Source organism: Chiloscyllium plagiosum, chromosome 19 (genome assembly GCF_004010195.1).
Source record: "Chiloscyllium plagiosum isolate BGI_BamShark_2017 chromosome 19, ASM401019v2, whole genome shotgun sequence".
In the NCBI taxonomy this organism is placed as follows: Eukaryota; Metazoa; Chordata; class Chondrichthyes; order Orectolobiformes; family Hemiscylliidae; genus Chiloscyllium; species Chiloscyllium plagiosum.
This window is the reverse complement of record NC_057728.1, coordinates 55,163,184-55,170,878: the sequence shown is the minus strand read 5'-3', so window position 1 is coordinate 55,170,878 and position 7,695 is coordinate 55,163,184. Positions and strand designations below refer to the sequence as shown.

The following is a 7,695-nucleotide window of genomic DNA, read 5'->3' as shown; positions in this document are numbered from 1 at the left end:
AATGTGATGATTCACAAACAAAGGCCCCTCCGCCGGGAGCCCCCTCCCCAGCCCCTGCCCCATTGCCCGTGTCCCTGAGGAGGGGGGACACGGTGCTGGGGGAATGCAGCCCCGCGGCAGGGCGGGCGGATAGGCCGAGGCCTCGGGCTCGGAGTGCGGTTCCAGGCCGAGAGGCTGCAGGCGGGTCGGCCCTGGGAGCGGGGTTGGTTGGCGGGCGGGCGGTCGGTCGCGCGGGCTGCGGGCGGGCGGGAAGCTGCAGCGATCGGTAGCGAATCATTGGCCGAGCCGGGGACAAACCTTATTGAAGCGCTGCCGGAGCCCTGGTTGGTTAGTTGCAGAGGCGGCTGTGGTTGGACAAAATGGCTGCGAAGGAGCCAGTCCCAGCGCGGAGCTGCACTTCCAGGATCCACCGCTCCTCCCGCCGCCTCCGCCAGCCCGGCCATTCCGGCTCCTCCCCAACTCCCTGCGGGCCCGCCTCCCGTCCCCATCCCCCCACACCGAGCCCGCCCCCTCAGCCCGGAGCCCCGCCTCCAGGCCGCTCGCTCGCTCCCTCCCTCTCTCTCCCGCCCACCGGATCCTCACCGCGGAGCTCCGTCTCGAGGCTGCTCCCTCGCCTCCACAGCCCCTTCACTTTGCCCCAGCTCGGAGCTCTACCTCCAGATCCTCTGGCCTCGGACCTCAGCTCGAAGCTGCAGTTTATTTTCTCCTCATTTCCCCCAGCTCGGAGCTGTGGAGTCCAGGCTTCATTTTGAATCGTCCTCTGTGTCCCCAGCTCGGAGCTTCAGTCCTGGATCACCCTCTGTATCCTCAGCTCGGAGCTTCAGTCTGGGATCACCCTCTGTGTCCTCAGCTCGGAGCTTCAGTCTGGGATCACCCTCTGTATCCCCAGCTCGAAGCTTCAGTCCTGGATCACCCTCTGTGTCCTCAGCTCGGAGCTTCAGTCCGAGATCACCCTCTGTGTCCCCAGCTCGGAGCTTCAGTCCTGGATCACCCTCTGTGTCCCAAGCTCGGAGCTTCAGTCCTGGATCACCCTCTATGTCCTCAGCTCGGAGCTTCAGTCCTGGATCACCCTCTATGTCCTCAGCTCGGAGCTTCAGTCTTGGCTCACCCTCTATGTCAAAAATGAGGACTGCAGATGCTTGGCAGGTGGGACAGGTCATGAGGGCGGTGCTGAGCTGGAAGTTAGGAACTGGGGTAAGGTGGGGGGTGGGGAAATGAGGAAACTGGTGAAGTCTACATTGATGCCATGGGGTTGAAGTGTTCCAAGGCGGAAGATGAGGCGTTCTTCCTCCAGGCGTTGGGTGATAAGGGAGTGGCGGTGGAGAAGGCCCAGGACCTGCATGTTCTTGGCAGAGTGGGAGGGGGAGTTGAAATGTTGGGCCACGGGGTGGTGGTGTTGATTGGTAGGGAAAAAAGGAAAAATTGGAATAACTTAAGTCTATTTGAAAACTTAACAGAATAGTACATACAGTAACTATTACTGATTAACTGTTCCAAAATAGTAACATCCCATAAACCACCCTTGGAAAAAGGCAAATTCAGAAAACAGACTGTTTCACATAAAACTCCCGTAGCAGTCAGAGATTTCCCCCCCGAGCTTTTGGCTACAACTGAGAGGTAGAAAATAAATAGCTTCCACTTCTTCAAGACCCCAACAGCAACTGCTGAGAGCTAAACTTCAAAATCCGTGGTTCTGTGGGAACTTGACCCCACCCGTTCAGGCTGCTTATATTGTTCCAACGTTTTAAAAAAACCAAGGGCTCACAAATTGCTTCCTGGCTCTTAAAACCACAGCATCATCACTGTTGAAGGGACTGATGATGGTAAGTTGGAAGAGATAGAAATGCTGAGTGGAAGTGCTAGCTGGAAGTGTGCAGGGCTAGGAGACTATGAAGGTGGGAAACCGGGGAGGGGGGTTCTCCAGAGGGGGTAAGCTCTGCCAGTCCTGGATAAAACAGCCTGATGTTCGGTGGTGGGGTCATGATCAGGGAGACGGGAGGAAGATACAGAGAGTTGGCTCTCAGGCTTTGCCAGATAGAGCTCAGCATGTCAGACAGCAACTGCAGTAACTTCATTAGAGCTTTGATAATAAGCTGAGGGAACAGAGTGCATCAAGTTCAGAAGGAGTCAGGCTACAGAGGGTGAGGGGAGTAGAGAAATCAGGGTGGCCGATATCATGCCAGATTTCCAGCATCGGCAGGATTTTACTTTTACACTTTGACAAAAGAGTTCACAGAAATAATATATCTATGTTTATTAGAATAAGACTAATATACTTTAAAGGTCTGTTTGAACATTTTAAAGTTTTTTTTGTAAAATTATAAATGGCTGTCTTTAAGGGTCATTCCTCAACGCCGTATGTGTGCGAGTTTTGCCAATTTCAAATAAAAGCAATATACTACAAATGCTTTAAATCTGAAACAAACACAGACGATGCTGGAAAAACTCAGGGTACCTGATGAAGGAGCAGTGCTCTAAAAGTTGTACTTCCAAATAAACCTGTTGGACTATGACCTGGTGTTATGTGATTTTTTAACACTGGTCATGAACCAGAGCCAGCAGTCTATTGATCCGTGACAGCTAGAATGTGACAAAGGACCTCGACTAAGTTGTGAAGAGGGCACAAGGAGGCTACAAAAGAATATTGGAGGGTTAGGTGAGTGGCAAAAGTCTGGCAAATGAAAGTACAGTTTGTCAATTACACCAGCGAATCGTGGATTTGCACGTTGTATGAGTTCGGTTGGGACAGTTTTGTCAGTATGCAGATTTGCTGTCCACCTTCATAGTCTCCTAGCCCTGCACACTTCCAGCTAGCACTTCCACTCAGCATTTCTATCTCTTCATTGTATGAGTTCGGTTGGGACAGTTTTGTCAGTATGCAGATTTGCTGTTCTATCTGATAATTCTCCATAATTTTGTTTTGAATGAGATTGGCCTGTCCTTTGCACCTGAGGGACTTGGTCAATGATGGATCACTCAGAGTTGGAACCTCATGTTAGAATTGTGATGGCCACTGCCCTCCAGGTTAAACCTTGAACACACTCATTCATGTTATGGAGCAATGTTTCAAGCCAAAGTTTGAGGTGCTTCATGCTTGCTGTACTTCAGGAGGATTCATGCTCATTCATTTTCAGGAGCTTCACAGAGACGGAGCTGGTTTTGCGCATGAAAATCTCAGTGACACCGATTCATGCAATTGCAAGTTACTGTGTTCCTTTGGTCCAAACTCTGTTTTCAGAAGTGTGTGCAATCAATTGCTTTGCCGGTAATTCAAGTCTCCATATCCCCAGAGGGCTGCTGACTCATTAGAGAGAGATGACGTTTGGTAATTTTAGTCTGAGGGTCAATACACCTCTGGCGAGGGGTGAGGTTGAGAAGGCAGAACTTTCATGGTGGCTTCTGGGAGGTGGTGACCTAGTGGTATTATCACTGACCTGTTAATCCAGAAAGCCAGGGAATGTTCTGGGGAGTCAAAAGGTGTGGTGCTGGAAAAGCACAGTCAGTAAGGCAGCAGCCAAGGAGCAGGAGAATCAACATTTCAAGCAAAAGCTCTTCATCAGGAATGTGGGAGAGGCCCAAGGGGGCTGAGGGATAAATGGGAGGGGGGGTTGGGCTTGCGGGAAGGTAGCTGTGAATGCAATGCATAGATGAAGGTGAGGGTGATAGGTTGGAGCAGATAGGTGGGAAGGAAGATGGACAGGTAGAAAACATTAAGAGGGCGATGCTGAGTTGAAGGGTTGTATCTAGGATAGGGTGGGGGGAGAGGAGATGAGGAAACCAGTGAAATCGACATTGACCCTATGTGGTTGGAGGGTCCCAAGACAGAAGATGAGGCGTTCTTCCTCCAGGGTTGGGTGGTTAGAATCTGGCGATGGAGGAGGCCCAGGACTTGTATGTCCTCGGTGGAGTGGGAGGGGGAGTTGAAATGTTCAGCCACAAGGCGGTGGGGTTGTTGGGTGAGTGTGTCCCAGAGATATCCTCTGAAATATTCTGCAAGTTGGTGCTGTCTTCCCCAATGTAGAGGAGACCACATCGAGAGCAGCAGACATAGTAAATGACATGTGTGGAAGTGCAGGAAAATCTCTGTTGGATGTGGAAGGCTCCTTTGGGGCTTCGGATGGAGGTGAGGGCACAGGTTTTACACCTCTTGTGGTGGCAAGGAAAAGTGCTGGGAGCAAGGGGAGGTTGGCGGGGGGGCATGGATCCAACAAGGGAGTTGCGGAGGGAATGGTCTCTGCAGAGCGCAGAAAGGGGAGGGGAGGGAAATATATCACTGGTGGTGGGGTCTGTTTGTAGGTGGCAGAAATGGTGGAGGATGATGCATTGTATCCCGAGGTTGGTGGATTGGGAGGTGAGGATTGGGGGTTCTGTCCTTGTTGAGTTGGGAGGGCTGGGTTTCAAGGGTGAAGGTGCAGGAAGTGGAGGAGATGCGCTGGAGGGCATCATTGACCACGTGAGAGGGAAAATTGCGGCCCTTGAAAAAGGAGGCCATCTGCAATGTTCAGTAGTCCAGATAGCTGTAGGAGTCGGTGGGTTTGAAGTAGATGTCCCTGTTGAGTTGGTCACCGGAAATGGAGACAGAGCAGTCCAGGAAGGAGAGGGAGGTGTCTAAGATGGTCCACGTGAACTTGGGGACAGGGTGGAAGGTGTTTGTGAAGTTGATGAACTGTTCAACCTCCTCGTGGGAGCACAAGGTGGTGCAGATACAGTCATCGACGTAGCGAAGGAATGGTGCCAGTGTAGCTGCGGAATGTTCTGGTGAGCCAGGTTTGAATCCCACCACAGTAGATGGTGGTATTTGCTTTCAATAAAAATCTGGAATTAAGAATCTAATGATGACCATGAATCCATTGTCGATTGTCAGAAAAATCCTGGTTCACTAATGCTCTTGAGGGAAGGAAACTATCATCCTTACCTGGTCTGGTCTACCTGTGACTTCTGTCCCACAGCAATGTGGTTGACACTTAACTGCCCTCTGGGCAATTGGGGATGGACAATAAACGCTGACCTAGCAGCAATGCCCCCTTCCCTGAATGAGTAAAGGAAAGACAGTGTGGGAATTGAACCCATACTGTTGTGTTGCAAACCAGCCATCCAGCCAACTGAGCTAACCAACTCTTTTTTCCTTATAACTGCTGTAGGTGGAGGTTACCTTTTGTGAATTTGCATTTGATGGACATGTTCTATTCTTGGTGAGTTATTTGTCCTTGTATTTATGGAAACCTGACTCATGTTTTGGTTTTCGGAGTGGTAAGGGAAACATGGACACCTTTGCCAGTCTTTTGTTATTTGTCCTTGGATGTGGGCTGTGTTGGCTGTGCCAACACTAACTGTCCTTGAGAAGATGGTGGTGAGATGCTTTCTGAAACCGCTGCAGTCCATTTGGTGTAGATACATCAATAATGCTAGTAAGAGAGGGAACTCCAGGATTTGGACCCAGTGACATTGAAGGAATGGTGATATATTTCCAAGTCAGGATGGTGAGTGAGCTGGAAAGTGAAGTACAGGAAGTGTCCAAATGGCCTAGGGGTCTTGGTAATTTAAGGACATATGAGAATTGATTACCCCAACAGCATGGCCTAAGAGCTGGAGGAGGAGAGGAAAAATGTACAGCTGTATGGTGCATTTCACAACCCCTCAGAACATTCAAAAAGTGCTTTCCAACCAATGAATCACTTGTGAAGTGCAGCGACTATTGTAACAGGAGATGCAGCATACAAGTTGCACACAATAGTATCTCCCATAAAAGCAGTGAAATAAGGATCAGATCATTTGTTTTAACATCGATGAGTCATTATTGACCAGGATACCAGGGCGAATTGCCCTGCTGCTCTTTAAATAGTGATCTTGGGACCTTTTAATTCCAACTGAGAGGAGACCTCCGAAAGGAGGCATCTCCAACAGTTCAGGAGCACACTGGGGCGTCCAATTAGACCATGCCCATAAATCTCTGCAGCATCTTTGACTCAGATGAGAATGCTCTTATTAAGATGCCGTTCATTGGAGACGGAAGCAAATAGAATAGAAATTTATTGTCACATGAACGTTTACATGAAAAATACAGTGAAAGGTTTTATAAGTTTGCCCCACCATAATGCCTACATAAACGACAGAAGTCATACATGACTAAAATAAAAGTAAAATAAAAACAAAGCTCATCACAATTAAATGATTTTAGATGAAAATATTGAACCTGCCTAAGGCTCAAATAACAACTGATTGCAGAAGGAGATTTTGTGGTAGATTGGTAGTGTTGCTATCTCTGGACCAGTAAACCTTGGTTCAAGTCTCACTTATTCCCAGGTGTGTAATGGCCTCTCTGAAAAGACTGACTGGGGGAAAGATGATCAAAAATCTGGGTAATTTATGGATTTTAACTTGCAGTTGTATTTTGCTAAGGATATCTTAAGGGTTGAAAATTGGAACTTCCATTCAAATATTATAATTACACTCTCTCAATAATCTTAAATGTATTAACTACAATTGAAATGACCCCGGACTGAGGAAAGAGAGACAGCAATTGACATTATGTGCATCCAACTGAAGGTGGCATTTAAGGCCTGAGCAAGACAAGTGTTAATGCGAATGGAGGAGTGGGAGGAGTTTCCCCATTGGTTGGAATCATACCTGGTACATAGGAAGATGGGTGTGGTTGTTGGAGGTCAGTCATCTCAGCTCTGGAACATCTCTGCAGGAGTTCCTCAGGGTAGTGTCCTAGGCCCAAACACCTTCAACTGCTTCACCAAGGACTTTCCCTCCATCGTAAGGTCAGAAATGGGGATGTTCGCTGATGTTTGCGCAATGTTCTGCACCATTCACAACTCCTCAGTCACTGAAGCAGTCCGTGTTCAAATGCAACAAGATCTGGACAATATCCAGAATTGGCTGAAAAGTGACAAGTGATGTTCGAGACACAGAAATGCCAGGCAATGACCATATAGAGCAAGAGAGAATCTAACCATCGTTCCTTCACATTCAATGGTATTACCATTAGTGAATCCCCCATTATTAGCATCCTGAGGTTTTCGATTGACCAGAAATTCAACTGCATTGGTCATTTCAATATATGATGTGGAGGTGCCAGTGTTGGACTGGGGTGGTCACTCCGAAAGCTTGTACTTCAAAATGAACCTGTTGGACTATAACTTGGTGTTGTGTGATTTTTAACCATATCAATACATGATTATGAAATGAATAAATAAAATCTGGTCAGAGGTTGGATATATTGCAGCGGGTAACTCACACCCTGACTCCTCAAAGCCTGTCCGCCATCTACAAGCCACAAGTCAGGAGTGTGATGGAACAACCCCCACTTGCCTGGATTGATGCAGCATTCAAGAAGCTCGACGTCATCCAGGACAAAGCAGCCCGCTTGATTGTCATCACATCCACAAGTATCCACTCCCTCCACCACTGACACTCAGTAGCAGTGTGTACTATCTACAAGATGCACTGCAGAAATTCACCAAAGATCATCAGACAGCATCTTTCAGACACAGAGCAACCACCATCTAGAAGGACAAAGACAGCAGAAACATGGGGAACACCACCAGCCGCAGGTTTCTGTCAAAGTCACTCACCTTCCTGAACTGGAAATCTATCCTTTAGTTTCACTGTAATTCTGTAATCTTGTAATTCCTCCTTGATGACATTCCACCTACACCAAATGGACTGCAGTAGTTCTGGAAAGCATCA

At 48.3% G+C, this 7,695-nt stretch overlaps 1 protein-coding gene across 4 annotated transcripts in view; it reads right to left on the bottom strand.

The window, feature by feature from the left end:
- LOC122559839 (nuclear transcription factor Y subunit beta-like) overlaps positions 1–451 on the bottom strand; it is a 24,716-nt gene extending 24,265 nt beyond the window's left edge. For 2 of the 4 annotated variants that reach the window (XM_043709943.1, XM_043709942.1), the window contains exon 1: positions 298–449. The gene's annotated coding sequence lies outside the window, so the exon portion shown is untranslated. Of the gene's footprint in view, positions 1–297 lie in introns of all 4 variants that reach the window. The other 2 variants (XM_043709944.1, XM_043709945.1) reach the window with 2 other exon arrangements.
- Between the last annotated feature and the right edge of the window lie 7,244 nt (positions 452–7,695).